The sequence below is a fragment of the Littorina saxatilis genome, linkage group LG16 (genome assembly GCF_037325665.1).
Source record: "Littorina saxatilis isolate snail1 linkage group LG16, US_GU_Lsax_2.0, whole genome shotgun sequence".
NCBI lineage: Eukaryota > Metazoa > Mollusca > Gastropoda > Littorinimorpha > Littorinidae > Littorina > Littorina saxatilis.
The window spans coordinates 33779281-33794436 of record NC_090260.1 but is presented as its reverse complement, the minus strand read 5'-3'; the positions used below and the strand labels follow the sequence as shown (position 1 = coordinate 33794436).

General features: G+C 40.3%; 1 protein-coding gene and 1 long non-coding RNA gene across 2 annotated transcripts in view; one reads left to right on the top strand and one right to left on the bottom strand.

Moving 5' to 3' along the window:
- Positions 1–15156, bottom strand: part of LOC138949968 (protein draper-like) — a 259036-nt gene that overhangs the window by 9032 nt on the left and 234848 nt on the right. The gene's annotated exons all lie outside the window — the stretch shown is intronic.
- Positions 81–5005, top strand: LOC138950888 (uncharacterized). The gene is made up of 4 exons (XR_011450852.1): positions 81–409; positions 946–1077; positions 1807–1890; positions 3808–5005. It is a non-coding gene; the product is annotated as an uncharacterized lncRNA (long non-coding RNA).

Below are 15156 nucleotides of genomic sequence, written 5' to 3'. Positions count from 1 at the left end.
CATGATCCGAATAAAATAATACATTAAAAATATTTGGGCCTTGAGCAGATTCGAACCCGAGATCTTCGCTTTGCCATGTCAGCGCTCTACCGATTGAGCTACGGAGACTCGTCGGGATCTAGCGTCGCTTAGAGTATATAATTTTTATACCCCCTAGACCGCTGCGGGACGTTTTTTTGTTTTTGTTTTTAATCGTGTTGTGCTTATATTTTTTCATCAAACATTTATTTCATCTGAGACATCTAATAAGCGGTAAGTATTAGCATTTTTATTTTTACAATTTAATAATGTTACTAATTGTCCCATCATGCTTCAGCTGGACCAAAAAAGAACGTTGACACTTTTAGATCTGTGGACCTGTCTGCGTTGTCGCTGCGTTGATTTGGCTCAGGATTTCCGATTGTTATCTGTAAGTTGCTTGCTGAGATTTTGTATTAATTCATCTAAGCTTAGTCACTCGTATTTTTGTTGTAACATGTTCCTGTTACTTGTATCTGTGGACGTTTGAAGACAATTTCTCTAATTTTGCTGTCGCAACGGTTTCAGCTGATCAGTGGACCTTTTACATTAGTTCTGCGTTGGTAAATAAACTCTATTTCAATTTGATGTTGATTTTTTATTCTGGTTGATGTGCTTGGTTTTGTGTTATTGTTATACTTGTATGTCCAGGGGTTCCTTATAATTATAATGGTGGTCCAGTGAACGATACCTTCCGCCTGTGGTCAGAGCAATACATTTGCAGATTTTCGGATTCTTCTTCTTCCTTTGGTTAGACCATAGATGTACGATCTGCACGCTAGATAAAGTGAAGCGGTAGGCTAAAAACAGCATACATTAATGAACAACATTCATCATAATAGTGGCCAGGTTGATTGTGTGCGCAATTTAGAATAATTCTATGCATGCTTGGTTGTATTTGATTTCACAGATCTATCACACTTTCAGGGAACTGGGAAGCCGTTTGAGCTGATGTGCCCATGTGGCGAATCGATGTGGGCGTAACCTGCGCACATTTCTTCTGAATTGCACTGAGGATGAACAGGAGGCACTGACGGCAACCCAGACGTGTTTACCAAGGTACGCATGTCCTGCATTTGCATATAGTGTGTAGTTTTGCAGGGAAATATTGACTTTCAAATTGATCTGATAAGTTTTGTTTGTTTGTTTGCTTAACGCCCAGCCGACTACGAAGGGCCATATCAGGGCGGTGCTGCTTTGACATTTAACATGCGCCACACACAAGACAGAAGTCGCAGCACAGGCTTCATGTCTCACCTAGTCACATTATTCTGACACCGGACCAACCAGTCCTAGCCCTAACCCCATAATGCCAGACGCCAGGCGGAGCAGCCACTAGATTGCCAATTTTAAAGTTTTAGGTATGACCCGGCCGGGGTTCGAAGCCACGACCTCCCGATCACCGGGCGGACGCCTTACCACTAGGCCAATTGTGTCGGCGGTTGCGGAATCATTGATTATACTATTTGCTGAAATACTCTGTTTCAAAATTAATATCTCCGTGCAAAACACACCAGACAGTCGCCAAACTCATATGTGGACACACACACACACACACACACACACACACACACACACACACACACACACACACACACACACACACACACACACACACACACACACAGCCAGCCCCCTCTCCTTCCACATTTGACAGAAATCTAAATGTTGATACACAGTTTCACAATAAACAAAAGTATGAGAATCAGAACACTTTTCAGTGTTGCTACGATGTGGAACTTCAGTAAAATAGTGTTTGATTTCTTAACATGCATCTTGTGTGTGCAGGAACCATACTGCTTCGCTGAGGCAGTTCACTTTCTGGAGATGGAGCTAACAGTAATGCGACGAAACCTTGTGGATGCACTTCATGTAAGTTTAAGCTTTCTGTGGGATACAGCGCAGTTACATTTTGAGAATGCTGCCTTATTTTGCAGTCTTCTCCTTAAAAGGTGGAAAAAATATACATATTTTTAAGTTCAGTGAGTGCTGAGGCCTGCAATGATAAAAATTTTTCCTGAACTTAGTCTACTCAGAATTTCCATTCGTTATGGTAGAGTAGTGCCGTAAACACTGAGGCCAGCTTTAGTCAAAGCATGGCCAACAGACAACACGCTGCTGATCCGCTTGGATCTGCCATTGCCGCTAACAGTGTATGCAGGGTGCATTCAATATGACACCCTTTTCTTTTGAAAATATTCTCATCGGAGTTTATGATTGGTTTTGACAGTGATCGCTGGCCTCCAATGGTCGCTGACAAGGTGTTTTCCTTCGGTTCACGTAGGTTTAGCTTGAGATCACGTGAGTTAAAAGCGATCCGTTTGTAAGTTTTGGTTAGTTTTCAAGATCTAAATAATGAAATATTTTAGAAAATTATGATAGAAATTAGAATGCATTTTATATTAAAGAATGCATTCCATATCATAGAACACATTCTATATTGTATGATATAGAATGCATTCAATCATACTTGTCATTTGCCCAGAAATGTATTCTATTATAGAATGCATTCTATAACGTCCAACAATGCATTCTTATGATAGAATGCATTCTTATGATAGAATGCATTCCATAAAGCGCCACAAAACTTCTACAGGCCAGCTCGGTATGGTCCCTGCTTCGAAAGCAGATCTACAAACACTCTCACACACAGCTCTCTCTTTCTCTCTGTCTCTGTCTCTGTCTCTCTCTCTCTCTGTCTCTCTCTCTCTGTCTCTCTCTCTCTGTCTGTCTCTCTCTCTCTCTGTCTCTGTCTCTCTGTCTGTCTGTCTGTCTGTCTGTCTCTCTCTCTCTCTCTCTCTCTCTCTCTCTCTCTCTCTCTCTCTCTCTCTCTCTCTCTCTCTCTCTCTCTCTCTCTCTGTGCGTGTGTGTGGCTGTGTGTGTGTGTGTGTGTAGTTCTGCTTTTCTTTGCGGGGCTGGCCTGTTGTAGTTTCGGGACATTATGCATATAAATTATAATGCATTTCAGGACGTTAAAGAACGCATTCTATCATAAAAAGCATTTTGGTATTTTGTGTAAATAGAATGCATTTTATCATAGAAGGCAGTTCGGGACGTTATAGAATGCATTCTATAATATAGAATACATTACATAATAAATGATTTCCTTATAATTCATTGTTTAGATCAAACCAACAAAACTTAGGTAGTTTCTTTACAAACGGATTACTAGAGGGTGCATTCAATATGACACCCTTTTCTTTAAACTAAAACTCATCGGAGTTCACGATTAATTGCGACAGTGATCTTTGGCTTCCAGTGATTGTTGACAAGGTGTTTTCCCTGGGTTCACATAGGTTAAGAACGAGTTAAGGAAAACGGGCGTGCTCAAGGCCTCGCCACATTAGCAGTACGGTTTACTGCTTACCTTATATAAACAATTTGTAGAGTGCCATTTTCCAGAGTGGCCACGCGCTAATGAAATCCTTGCGAAAGACCTATTTTAATTCTACTTTTTGTTCTTAGGGACAGACTCCTGCTTCAAGAGGGATTACTTTTTACATTCAGTCGTGTGTGCATGTGCGTGCATGCGAGTGTCATTGTGTGTTGGGAAGGTGAGAGCGAATTGGACGTGACGTATTTGTTCTGTTATGTGACCTATGCCCGTTCTGGAATAAAAAAAAGTTTACCTGTAACTGCGATTGTTGGAGATCTGCTGACAGCAAGAAGAAGTCCACTATTAGTTAAGATTTACACTTCAGTGTTATCAATTAAGTACAAACGTTTAACACAAACCTGTTAAGAGTTGGAAATGCATCATGTTCTAAAACTCACTTTTATTTCGAACAGGATGTTCCGGACAGCGAGTTGAAAACTAAACCAAAGACCAAGGGCCTGGAATCCTCCCAACTCTGAAGGGTGTTTTTGTTATCGGACTTTCGTGTGTGAACTTTCAAGATGGGGTTTACCAGAGCTCCGTTCATATTATTTAATAGCAACATATACCGAGCAACAAAAGAAACGCGAAAAAATTCTGCAATGTTTGATTGACAAAATCTCGAACAATTATGGAGTTAGAATTATCAAACCACAACATTTTGATGAAGGCATGTTTGACACAGCTGTTGCGTGAGTATTTTGATGCTGCGATTGTTTCAACACACGGGACAAAACGAAGTTTTGGAGGTCTCGCTCAGTCAGCCTTCATCGCGTTCTCTGGCCACTGATCGGACACTGGTTGCTTCCAGTGATGTTCCTGGTATTGTCAGCGGCTGAATTGAATCGATGTCGAAGACGTTGTGGAAGGAAATTGCGATCTTGTCTTATTGGGGTAATGCGAAAAAATCTACCGCGTTGCATAACTGCAGTGCTTCCAATGTCACCAGAACATTGCAGAAGGTGATAAACTGTTGACACATGCACGTTTAAAGCACATGCCAGCGCTTCTGGATCACCCCCAGCTTTAAATCGACCTGGCATTTTGGTGGTGTCAATCTTGGCATCCTGGCTGTTTCAAAAGTGAGACTGGCAGCAAGCGTGCCATGGTCTCTTTTGGTTGCTAATGCATTAGTGAACACATCTCACATATCAGATTTCTCCTGCCGCTACTTGCACGTGCTGCGAGCGCGCATTATGTGTTTTACGATAAACCTGCTTGTCTTGTGTGTTAAAACAGTCACAGCATCAAAATAATCACACAAAAGCAAGGTCAAACATGCCTTCATTAAACTTTTGTAGTTTAATAATTCTAACTCTATAATTGATGAAGATTTTGTCAATCAAACAATGACGAATTTTGTTGCTCGGTATATTATGTGTTCAACAATTCCTACCCCAGACCCGTTTGTTCTGCGACTGCTGCAGACATTTCTTTTTGTCAATTAAAAATGCTTCTTTGCTCACAAAATTTGATTTTAATGTCTTTCTGAATTGTATGACAGTGCAGGATGAAAGTGTTCCAAAAGTGTTCTAAAAGTGTTCCAAAAGTGTTCTAAAAGTGTTCTAAAAGTGTTCCAAAAGTGTTCCAAAAGTGTTCTAAAAGTGTTCCAAAAGTGTTCTAAAAGTGTTCCAAAAGTGTTCCAAAAGTGTTCCAAAAGTGTTCTAAAAGTGTTGACCTGAACACTTTTATGTGTTCAGAAGTGGTTACAGCAGGGTGAACACTTAAAAGTGTTCAGATGTGAACACTTTTGGAACACTTTTGGAACACTTTTGGAACACTTTTTTGTGTATAGAACACTTTTTGTGTTCCAAAAGTGTTCTACTAAAAGGGTGTTCAGAAGTGGTTACAGAAAGGGTGTTCAGGAGTGGAACACTTTTGTTTAGAGTGTAGGTTGTGGGGGGGGGGGGGTCTTATTGTTTTTGTTGCGTTACCCCTTGACTTTTGGTAGGTTGTGGGGGGGGGGGGTCTTAATGTTTTTGTTGCGTTACCCCTTGACTTTTGGTAATTTGGGACGGGTGAGGGGGGGGGGGGGGGGTGAGGGGGTGAGTGTCTTGATGTTTTTGTTGCGTTACCCCTTGACTTTTGGTAAGTTTGGGCGGGGGAGGGGGGGGGGAAGTGGTGATGGTTTTTCTTGATGTTTTTGTTACGTTACCCCTTGACTTTTGGTAAGTGTAGGGTGCAATGGTGTTGGGGTGGGAGGGGGAATATTGAGTGGGGGGTGTCATGATGTTTTTGTATTGTTAACCCTTGACTGTCGTTGGAAAGAAAAAAGTCGCGTGACGCTGTCGGAATCAAAGCACCATATTAACACACAAAAACAGTTATCGCCGAGACTGTATTAAGATAGTCTCGACTAACCACACTAAAAACCGAGATGGGTCACGCTCGTCTCCGCGTAGCGTGAGAACGCAGTACTAACTTAACCTATTTTCTGTGTAATTCTGAGCACAGTTTTCGAGTAAATTCAGGAATTCAGGAGAAAATTAAGGAAAATGATGCAATCATTTATAAATCTGTTAGTGAAAATTTTATTTTATTGACAACGTTAATGAACAAACCAATTAACCACAATTTCAATCAATTTGATTGAAAAACGAGGGCGTGACAGGGCCGCCTCAATTTTCACAAAGCCGGACATGACGTCATCAAAGACATTTATCAAAAAAATGAAAAAGAATGTCTGGAGATATCATAACCAGGCTCTCTCTTTTGAAATGTCATGAAGATCGGTCCAGTAGTTTTGACTAAATGTACACGAATCTCGTCTCGATTAAACTTGACTAAATGTAAAAACCTGTCCAAATCAGATTATTTTTTAACTACCCCGATATCGGAGAATGGTTTGCCCAAATGGCGGGGACAAAAGCGGTCCTACGCGTAAAAACCCACTCGTGTTTTGCACGAATGTACGTGAGAGTTGCAGCTTAAAAACGATCAAGCAGAAGAAGAAGAAGAAGAAAAAGACGATGATGATATCCAGTTAGTATTTAAAAGCCAAGCCAACCAGCCAATACTATAGAAAATAAGAATGTTTTGTTTTATCTCAGTTGCATACAGGCTGCTTCAACCCTTTCTTGTTTGCCTCTTTTTACATTTAGTCAAGTTTTGACTAAATGTTTTAACAGTCATAGAGGGGGAATCGAGACGAGGGTCGTGGTGTATGTGTGTCTGTGTCTGTGTGTGTGTGTGTGTGTGTGTGTCTGTGTGTGCGTGTGTGTGTGTGTGTGTGTGTGTGTGTGTGTGGAGCGATTCAGAGTAAATTACTGGACCGATTTTTTGGAAATTTTACATGAGAGTTCCTGGGTATGATATCCCCGGACGTTTTTTTCATTTTTTCGAATGTCTTTGATGACGTCATATCCGGCTTTTTGTAAAAGTTGAGGCGTCACTGTCACACCCTCATTTTTCAATAAAATTGATTGAAATTTTGGCCAAGCAATCTTCGACGAAAGCCGGACTTTGATATTGCATTTCAGCTTGGAGGCTTAAAAATTAATTAATGACTTTGGTCATTTAAAATCTGAAAAGTGTAATAATTTTTTTTTATGAAACGATCCAAATTTGCGTTCATCTTATTCTTAATCCTTTTCTGATTCTGTGCATGTTATATGTTATATTTGGATTAAAAACAAGCTCTGAAAATTAAACATATAAAAATTATGATTAAAATAAAATGTGCGAAATCGATTTAAAAACACATTCATCTTATTCCTTGTCGGTTTCTGATTCCAAAAACATATAGATATGATATGTTTGGATTAAAAACACGCTCAGAAAGTTCAAACGAAGAGAGGTACAGAAAAGCATGCTATGCAGCACAGCGCAACCACTACTGCGCTAAACAGGCTCGTGAATTTTACTGCCTTTTGTACGAGCGGCGGACTACGGTCATTGTGAAAAAATGCAGTGCGTTCAGTTTCATTCCGTGAGTTTGAGAGCTTGACTAAATGTTGTATTTTCGCATTACGCGACTTGTTTTTTGGGGTTTTTTTGCGGGGAGGATCCTTCTTAATTGATTTTTTTTCTTTTTTATCCTCTGCTTTTTGAGTCACTTGAGAAAAAGTGACTCTATGTAATCGGTCAGTGTTAGTCTGTCCGGCCGGCCGGCCGGCCGTCCGTAGACACCACCTTAACGTTGGACTTTTCTCGGAAACTATCAAAGCGATCGGGCTCATATTTTGTTTAGTCGTGACCTCCAATGACCTCTACACTTTAACGATGGTTTCGTTGACCTTTGACCTTTTTCAAGGTCACAGGTCAGCGTCAAAGGAAAAATTAGACATTTTATATCTTTGACAAAGTTCATCGGATGTGATTGAAACTTTGTAGGATTATTCTTTACATCAAAGTATTTACATCTGTAGCCTTTTACGAACGTTATCAGAAAAACAAGGGAGATAACTAGCCTTTTCTGTTCGGCAACACACACCTTAACGTTGGGCTTTTCTCGGAAACTATAAAAGTGACCGGGCTCAAATTTTATGTGAACGTGACTCATTGTGTTGTGAATAGCAATTTCTTCCTGTCCATCTGATGCCTCATATAATATTCAGAACTGCGAAAGTGACTCGATCGAGCGTTTGCTCTTCTTGTTATATTAATGTTTCTACTTTAAATATACTTATATCATTAACAATACTATTTTTAAATGTATTTTAAACAACTTTTCTATAACAATTCCCTCTCAAAAATGCATACAATATACCATATCTATAATACCAACATCACATGTTGGCTATCACAATCAAATAATTCACATAACTTATTATTGCCTTGGAACTTTGTGAATTTTCAAACACGCCCGAAAAACTTCCTTTACAGTAATTTTAATAATCAAATTATATTTACAATTCACTTTATCCTCAGCGCATTTCCAAATGGACATAATTTTCGGGCAAAAATAAATAAAATGTTCAATATAATCAATTTCGTTCTCACAATAAATACAACAATTACTCGAGGAAATACCTATTTTATACAATACAATATTTGTGGGGTAAATATTGTGCAGTATTTTCCATTGTTACATTCGCGATCTTGTTTCAGTGGTTACTTTGTTTACCATTAACCACCGCTCTTTTCCCGGCCTGAAATCACATTTATTTCCCCAAAATTTAACTGTAACCGGCTCCACATACTTTTCCTTTATAATCAATTTTCGAAATTGACAAGGCTTACTCAGATTCTTTAAACCGTTAAATCCACATACATGTCCATTTGCAGAGCGGGGCGGGGATGTAGCTCAGTCGGTAGCGCGCTGGATTTGTATCCAGTTGGCCGCTGTCAGCGTGAGTTCGTCCCCACGTTCGGCGAGAGATTTATTTCTCAGAGTCAACTTTGTGTGCAGACTCTCCTCGGTGTCCGAAAAACCCCGTGTGTACACGTAAGCACAAGACCAAGTGCGCACGAAAAAGATCCTGTAATCCATGTAACCCAGCATGCTTCCTCCGAAAACGGCGTATGGCTGCCTAATTGGCGGGGTAAAAACGGTCATACACGTAAAATTCCACTTGTGCAAAAAACACGAGTGTACGTGGGAGTTTCAGCCCACGAACGCAGAAGAAGAAGAAGAAGATTTGCAGAGCGTAGTGCTGCTGCTTTAACTGCTGTACAAATAACCCTATGTTCAAAGAATCTTGTAGGCTTATATCCAACCTTCTGCTGCATAACTTTCTTTCTTTATTTGGTTTTTAACGTCGTTTTCAACCGTTCAAGGTTATATCGCGACGGAGGGAAGGGGGATGATGGGATAGAGCCACTTGTCAATTGTTTCTTGTTCAAAAAAGCACAAATCAAACATTTGCTCCAGGGGCTTGCAACGTAGTACAATATATTACCTTACTGGGAGAATGCAAGTTTCCAGTACAAAGGACTTAACATTTCTTACATACTGTTTGACTAAAATCTTTACAAACATTGACTATATTCTATACTAGAAACACTTAACAAGGGTAAAAGGAGAAACAGAATCCGTTAGTCGCCTCTTACGACATGCTGGGGAGCATCGGGTAAATTCTTTCTCGTCCCAACCAATATGGGACTCCCCCTAACCCGCGGGGGTTCTGCTGCATAACATTAAAGGGCAAACACTCATTATTAACAAATACATCCTTTACTCGACAAATGCCTGCTTTAATCTAATCGCTAAAAAAACATTATATCACTGCTGTTCCATAAACACGTATCACTTAATAACATTTCTCCACCTACTGCTCTCTGAATCATGTCCTTATTTTCAACCAACAGATTAACACTTGTTTCCAAAATACATTTTTAATTAATCCCAATCCTTTCAAAGTTTTTACAGTGGTGTTAGAATGGAAACAACACAACCTTTCACCAAGCTTCGAAAACATATATAACGGTATCTGTTTCCATCTTTCCTGCTTTTCGTTCAATAAATTCGCAGCCCAGGACAACAAACAAGAGAACTGCATTCAATCATTTTTAAACCCCCATCAGGAAAATCTTGACACATGACTTTTCTTTTAACTTTCTCAAATGCCTTAGTGTTTGAAAATCGTTTTTTTCCAAATAAATCTGTAAAACAAAGTATTTATCTCAGTCAATACCTTTTCGGGTATTACCAGTGCTTGCAACGGATAAATAATCTGCGATAACAAAAGAGATTTCACTATGCACATTTTCCCCATGATACTACAATTTCGTTTAAACCATTTCACAATGTTGCGTCGTATATTTTCAATACGGCTTGTCCAGTTTTCTTCAATCTCAGAGACGGATGAGGAGCTACTGAAATAAATTCCCAAAATCTTCACTTGTGTAGTCCACCTTAACCCACACTCATTTTCATTACCATATTTATTACTGCCTAGAGGCCATGATTTCAGTTTTTTGTCTATTCATTGCCAAACCTGAGAATTTTGAAAAATAGGTAACAAGGGTTAATGCGTGTTCCATATTGTTCAAAAATAGGGTCACATCTTCAGCATATAATAATATCTTTCACTTTGTTGTGTCAGTTCTGTTCTGCGATTGGCTTGTCAACATTTGTTTTAATTTGTATCTTCTGCTTCCCCCAATATCGGCGTTAAGCTGTCTGAATGGCGGGGTTAAAACGGTCAAACACGTAAAAACCCACTCATGCAAAACGTGAGTGAACGTGGGAGTTTCAGCCAATGAACGAAGAAAAATTAGAAGATATATTTGCTATTTGTTTTAATTTGTTTGTTGCTTAATTTCGTTTGGTTTCTTGTCTCGTCTGTTTTGTTTTATTTTGTTCTCCCCTAGTGTGTGTTAACTGTTGTGTGTGTGTATGTTTACGAAGAGAGAGAGAGAGAGAGAGAGAGAGAGAGAGAGAGAGAGAGAGAGAGAGAGAGAGAGAGAGAGAGAGAGAGAGAGAGAGAGAGAGAGAGAGAGAGAGAGAGAGAGAGAGAGAGAGAGAGAGAGAGAGCGATGATGATGATGATGATGATGATGGAACTTTATTTTTCAAGGATAGAGGTTTAAGGCGACGCCTTTTCTTACAACCGGTCCTTACTTCTAATACAAATGTCTAAGAGAGAGAGAGAGAGAGAGAGAGAGAGAGAGAGAGAGAGAGAGAGAGAGAGAGAGAGAGAGAGAGAGAGAGAGAGAGAGAGAGAGAGAGAGAGAGAGAGAGCAAATCAAATCAAATCAAATCAACATTTATTTTACGAGGGTTCTGGCATAAGCAATAGGCCCTACAAACTAGTTTTTGACTCACATGCGAAGCAAAAGTGAGTCTATGTACTCACCCGAGTCGTCCGTCCGTCCGTCCACGTCCGGAAAACTTTAACGTTGGATATTTCTTGGACACTATTCAGTCTATCAGTACCAAATTTGGCAAGATGGTGTATGATGACAAGGCCCCAAAAAAACATACATAGCATCTTGACCTTGCTTCAAGGTCAAGGTCGCAGGGGCCATAAATGTTGCCTAAAAAACAGCTATTTTTCACATTTTTCCCATTTTCTCTGAAGTTTTTGAGATTCAATACCTCACCTATATATGATATACAGGGCAAAGTAAGCCCCATCTTTTGATACCAGTTTGGTTTACCTTGCTTCAAGGTCAAGGTCACAGGAGCTCTTCAAAGTTGGATTCTATACATATTTTGAAGTGACCTTGACCCTGAACTATGGAAGATAACTGTTTCAAACTTAAAAATTATGTGGGGCACATGTTATGCTTTCATCATGAGACACATTTGGTCACATATGATCAAGGTCAAGGTCACTTTGACCCTTATGAAATGTGACCAAAATAAGGTAGTGAACCACTAAAAGTGACCATATCTCTTGGTAGAAAGATCCAATAAGCACCATTGTACTTCCTATGTCTTGGATTAACAGCTTTGTGTTGCATGACCTTGGATGACCTTGACCTTGGGTCAAGGTCACATGTATTTTGGTAGGAAAAATGTGTAAAGCATGTGAGTCGTATGGGCTTTGCCCTTCTTGTTTTCAGCCAGCCCTCGCCCAGAGAGGGACTACCCTAATTGTATATATACATATATACACATGTAAATCATTGACTCGTCATAAGCATTTGCTTTTCTTGCTCTTTAAATTCGTAGAGAGTTACTGCTTCTTTGATATAATTTTTTTTAATGTTTCGAAAACTTGTGCTGTATTTCTCAAAAGTGTTTTTTTGTTTTCTTTCTTTCCTTTTCAGCAACCCAACAGCCTACCACAACAAAGTCGATCGATGAACAGCAAACATTGTGTAAGTTTCTCTCGCTAAGGTGTGGGACGGCAGAGCATGCAACGACAAATGACTACGCTTTTACGCCAATTAAGTAATGAAAAGCAGGCAACTGTTTGCTCTTTCTTGTGAGTCCTGCTGTTTATTTCTAAATTTCAATCCGTGTAGTGGTCAGAATGTGTGTCATAACACATTGTCAACACTGAAATTTTTTTGGTCCGATAACTAAAAAAAAAAGAAGAATATATACTGACGTCCAAAAGAAACGCAAAAAAACAGTGTCTAGTGTCATTTATTGCCTAATAAAAAAATCGTACAAAAATTCAAATTTCATTATTAATGTCCAATTTTTGGTAGAGTAGAACACTGACTTATGGTCCATAACACAGTAAGGTTGGGGAGACGTATAGGTTACACACTCCGAGTTCTGATTATCTTGCATATTTTCCCGAGGGTCGATCATCATGTATTACCGAGCCTTTGGCGACGTAATACATGAAAATCGACCCGAGGGAAAATATGCAAGATATTCAGGACGAGCTGTGTAAGCTATTTATCCCATTACTCCGACGTTTTCATTAAAAACACTTACTTTTTCCACTAAAACCTGCCCGTGCCTGTTTTCAGCTTGCCAAAAGCCTCCGCAGTCGAAATTCATGTCAATGAATTCATGCGCAAAGCAAGTTCCCATTTGTCAGCATAATGGACGGCGTCATTCGACTTGTATGTGGACATTCAGTCATTCATATTGCTTATAAAAAGGTCTGCTATCTGCTTTTACATTTTGAAAGTCATTTTAAAATATCCCTGTGTATATTTGACATCGGCTTTCGTTATACTCAATTCGGCATACCGGGTTTATATTTTTACCAGAATTGCGCACGATAATGGCAGAGCAACAAATTCAGTTCGGGCCGTGCTGGTTTGATCGTTGACCCAAGTCAGTTTTGGTTTTCACACGTGGATCACTTACATTCAGTCGTCGGGTTTAGGTGAGCCAAAGCTTCAGTACTTCGCCTGTTGTAGACGTTAAGCAATAAAGCTTGGAAGTTGTATGTCGGCACTGAGAGTCGGTCGCGGTACATCGCGTTCTACTTTGTCCCGGTCTTGAGTTTTAACACCAAAGGTTGGATACATCTAACACCTCACATCCTCTTCTCTTCCCCATATATCTTAGCTGTATCTCCAACTTATTTTCGTCTTCTTCTTTTCATTTTGGTGCCACTCCCTCATTTGTTGCTTTCTTTATTTGGTGTTTAACGTCGTTTTCAACCACGAAGGTTATATCGCGACGAGGGAAAGGGGGGAGATGGGATAGGGGAAAGGGGGGGGGGGGGGGGGGAGATGGGATAGAGCCACTTGTTAAGTGTTTCTTGTTCACAAAAGCACTTATAAAAAAAACTGCTCCAGGGGCTTGCAACGTAGTACAATATATGACCTTACTGGGAGAATGCAAGTTTCCAGTACAAAGGACTAAACATTTCTTACATACTGCTTGACTAAAATCTTTACAAACATTGACTATATTCTATACAAGAACCACTTAACAAGGGTAAAAGGAGAAACAGAATCCGTTAGTCGCCTCATACGACATGCGGGGTGCAGAGAAATAAGGATGTGGAAAAGAAGACTTTTAGTAAGTGAAATAAAGGTGATGGATCCAGTCAGGTAGAAATAAGACAACAAGAAAAGAATTGGAAAACTGCAGGGAATAGTAGGGAGAGTTTTCTTGGAAGGAAATATAGGTGAAAGGACTGGTAAGGCAGAAATAAGACAAAAGAAGAGAAGAAACAGAACCGTTAGTCGCCTCTTACGACATGCTGGGTAGCATCGGGTAAATTCTTTCTAGTCCCAACCAATATGGGACTCCCCCTAACCCGCGGGGGGTTCATTTGTTGCTGAACCCCGCAGTTGACTCGACTCGGATTCACACAAGCCCGTCTAGCAGACAACAGTTCGAACAGTCTTGAACAGCACGGTTGCAAGCAGATTCAGCTATCAATCGAAGCAATACACTTAAAGCCAAAGCAAATAACCAAATGAGAAAACCTAACGTTTGATTTGACTTCATGGTGAGTCTTTTGATAATTGTTTTGGCGTTGGAATGGATTTCAACGGGTTCCCAGCTACGACAACTTTTCCAGAGTTATGCACCGCAGGCATGCCTTCGACAATCGATGTCAGTTTCAGATTGAGTTTTCGAACTACCAGGTGACTGGGTTGTGTTTTGATTGCTCTCTCTCTCTGTCTCTGTCTCTGTCTCTGTCTGTCTCTCTCTCTCTCTCTCTCTCACACATACACGGTTCTGAGTAGATGGCTGTCTGTGTAAACATTAGGGAGTATCGTCCCTTGATCCCACTCGCGATACTCGTTGAACATGCCTTTGACCATGCAGTCGCTTCAGCCAGCGAAATATCTCGACTCCGCTCTTTAAATCCATGCAGAATGTGCGTATCGTATGAAGTATTCTTTATTTTTTCAATATTGACACATGTAGGCCTGTACCTATACGTGATATTGACTTTGACACCACAAAATATTTCAGTTGTATGTTGAAAAAAGTAGTCCATCTGTAAACTCTGAATATGCAGATGACCTCTATAATTTATTCAATTGTACTCTGAAATCTAAAACAATGACCAATGACAGTTGAGATCGAAACTCGGTTGTGATGGGATATCCATATGGTTGTGATGGAATATTCAGAATAATCACCTCCTCAGCTAACAGAGACAAAGAGGCAGGTCATGGGATAAGATGCGTTATTAGCGCTTAACAGAACAGTCAATAGCGTGTGTGGCCCCCATTAGCATCGATGACGGCCTGGCATCGGCGGTGCATTGAGCGGACCAATCAACGTGTTGCTGGCTTGCCTGGGAATGTTGGTCCAGGCCTGCCGGACGGCTCGATCAAGATGAGCGACAGTTGTGGGCCTTGAAACCACCCTGTTGAGCTGTGTCTGGAGCAAGTCCCAAAATTGCTCAATAGGGTTAATGTCAGGAGATAACGCTGGCCAAGGCATCACCTGGATGCCTGAGCGGTGCAGGAGATCCTGAGTGGCCCTGGCGGTGTGG